Here is a 3,009-nt window from a genome sequence, read left to right as displayed (position 1 = left end):
ATTTTACAGCAGGTTGGAGCAGCCTGTATCTCAGCACAGGAATAAGGTAGGGAAGAATTCAAATACTCATTTTGACTGCCTCCAGAAGTTAGATCAGATGGCAAATTGTATTTGGTGCTAGGTCTTTCCCTTTAGGTTTTACCCCAACAATGTTTTCATTAGTTTCGCTCACTCTCGAAATCAAGCATTTTACAGCAGGTTGGAGCAGCCTGTATCTCAGCACAGGAATAAGGTAGGGAAGAATTCTAAGGATCATTTTGACTGCCTCCAGAAGTTAGATCAGATGGCCAATGCAATTTGGTGCTAGGCCTTTCCCTTTAGGTTTTACCCCAACAATGTTTTCATTAGTTTCGCTCACTCTCGAAATCAAGCATTTTACAGCAGGTTGGAGCAGCCTGTATCTCAGCACAGGAATAAGGTAGGGAAGAATTCAAATACTCATTTTGACTGCCTCCAGAAGTTAGATCAGATGGCCAATGCAATTTCATGCTACGCCTTTCCCTTTAGGTTTTACCCCAACAATGTTTTCATTAGTTTCGCTCACTCTCGAAATCAAGCATTTTACAGCAGGTTGGAGCAGCCTGTATCTCAGCACAGGAATAAGGTAGGGAAGAATTCTAAGGATCATTTTGACTGCCTCCAGAAGTTAGATCAGATGGCAAATTGGATTTGGTGCTAGGTCTTTCCCTTTAGGTTTTACCCCAACAATGTTTTCATTAGTTTCGCTCACTCTCGAAATCAAGCATTTTACAGCAGGTTGGAGCAGCCTGTATCTCAGCACAGGAATAAGGTAGGGAAGAATTCAAATACTCATTTTGACTGCCTCCAGAAGTTAGATCAGATGGCCAATGCAGTTTGGTGCTAGGCCTTTCCCTTTAGGTTTTACCCCAACAATGTTTTCATTAGTTTCGCTCACTCTCGAAATCAAGCATTTTACAGCAGGTTGAAGCAGCCTGTATCTCAGCACAGGAATAAGGTAGGGAAGAATTCAAATACTCATTTTGACTGCCTCCAGAAGTTAGATCAGATGGCAAATTGGATTTGGTGCTAGGTCTTTCCCTTTAGGTTTTATCCCAACAATGTTTTCATTAGTTTCGCTCACTCTCGAAATCAAGCATTTTACAGCAGGTTGGAGCAGCCTGTATCTCAGCACAGGAATAAGGTAGGGAAGAATTCTAAGGATCATTTTGACTGCCTCCAGAAGTTAGATCAGATGGCCAATGCAATTTGGTGCTAGACCTTTCCCTTTAGGTTTTACCCCAACAATGTTTTCATTAGTTTCGCTCACTCTCGAAATCAAGCATTTTACAGCAGGTTGGAGCAGCCTGTATCTCAGCACAGGAATAAGGTAGGGAAGAATTCAAATACTCATTTTGACTGCCTCCAGAACTTAGATCAGATGGCAAATTGGATTTGGTGCTAGGTCTTTCCCTTTAGGTTTTACCCCAACAATGTTTTCATTAGTTTCGCTCACTCTCGAAATCAAGCATTTTACAGCAGGTTGGAGCAGCCTGTATACTCAGCACAGGAATAAGGTAGGGAAGAATTCTAAGGATCATTTTGACTGCCTCCAGAAGTTAGATCAGATGGCAAATTGTATTTGGTGCCAGGTCTTTCCCTTTAGGTTTTACCCCAACAATGTTTTCATTAGTTTCGCTCACTCTCGAAATCAAGCATTTTACAGCAGGTTGGAGCAGCCTGTATCTCAGCACAGGAATAAAGTAGGGAAGAATTCAAATACTCATTTTGACTGCCTCCAGAAGTTAGATCAGATGGCCAATGCAATTTGGTGCTAGGCCTTTCCCTTTAGGTTTTACCCCAACAATGTTTTCATTAGTTTCGCTCACTCTCGAAATCAAGCATTTTACAGCACGTTGGAGCAGCCTGTATCTCAGCACAGGAATAAGGTAGGGAAGAATTCTAAGGATCATTTTGACTGCCTCCAGAAGTTAGATCAGATGGCAAATTGGATTTGGTGCTAGGTCTTTCCCTTTAGGTTTTACCCCAACAATGTTTTCATTAGTTTCGCTCACTCTCGAAATCAAGCATTTTACAGCAGGTTGGAGCAGCCTGTATCTCAGCACAGGAATAAGGTAGGGAAGAATTCTAAGGATCATTTTGACTGCCTCCAGAAGTTAGATCAGATGGCCAATGCAATTTGGTGCTAGGCCTTTCCCTTTAGGTTTTACCCCAACAATGTTTTCATTAGTTTCGCTCACTCTCGAAATCAAGCATTTTACAGCAGGTTGGAGCAGCCTGTATCTCAGCACAGGAATAAGGTAGGGAAGAATTCTAAGGATCATTTTGACTGCCTCCAGAAGTTAGATCAGATGGCAAATTGGATTTGGTGCTAGGCCTTTCCCTTTAGGTTTTACCCCAACAATGTTTTCATTAGTTTCGCTCACTCTCGAAATCAAGCATTTTAGAGCAGGTTGGAGCAGCCTGTATCTCAGCACAGGAATAAGGTAGGGAAGAATTCAAATACTCATTTTGACTGCCTCCAGAAGTTAGATCAGATGGCCAATGCAATTTGGTGCTAGGTCTTTCCCTTTAGGTTTTACCCCAACAATGTTTTCATTAGTTTCGCTCACTCTCGAAATCAAGCATTTTACAGCAGGTTGGAGCACCCTGTATCTCAGCACAGGAATAAGGTAGGGAAGAATTCTAAGGATCATTTTGACTGCCTCCAGAAGTTAGATCAGATGGCAAATTGGATTTGGTGCTAGGTCTTTCCCTTTAGGTTTTACCCCAACAATGTTTTCATTAGTTTCGCTCACTCTCGAAATCAAGCATTTTACAGCAGGTTGGAGCAGCCTGTATCTCAGCACAGGAATAAGGTAGGGAAGAATTCTAAGGATCATTTTGACTGCCTCCAGAAGTTAGATCAGATGGCAAATTGGATTTGGTGCTAGGCCTTTCCCTTTAGGTTTTACCCCAACAATGTTTTCATTAGTTTTGCTCACTCTCGAAATCAAGCATTTTACAGCAGGTTGGAGCAGCCTGTATCTC

This window comes from Melanerpes formicivorus, unplaced genomic scaffold (genome assembly GCF_026170545.1).
Source record: "Melanerpes formicivorus ecotype bairdi unplaced genomic scaffold, bMelFor1.0.p_v2 SCAF_288, whole genome shotgun sequence".
NCBI classification, from domain to species: domain Eukaryota; kingdom Metazoa; phylum Chordata; class Aves; order Piciformes; family Picidae; genus Melanerpes; species Melanerpes formicivorus.
This window is presented reverse-complemented; position numbering follows the sequence as displayed.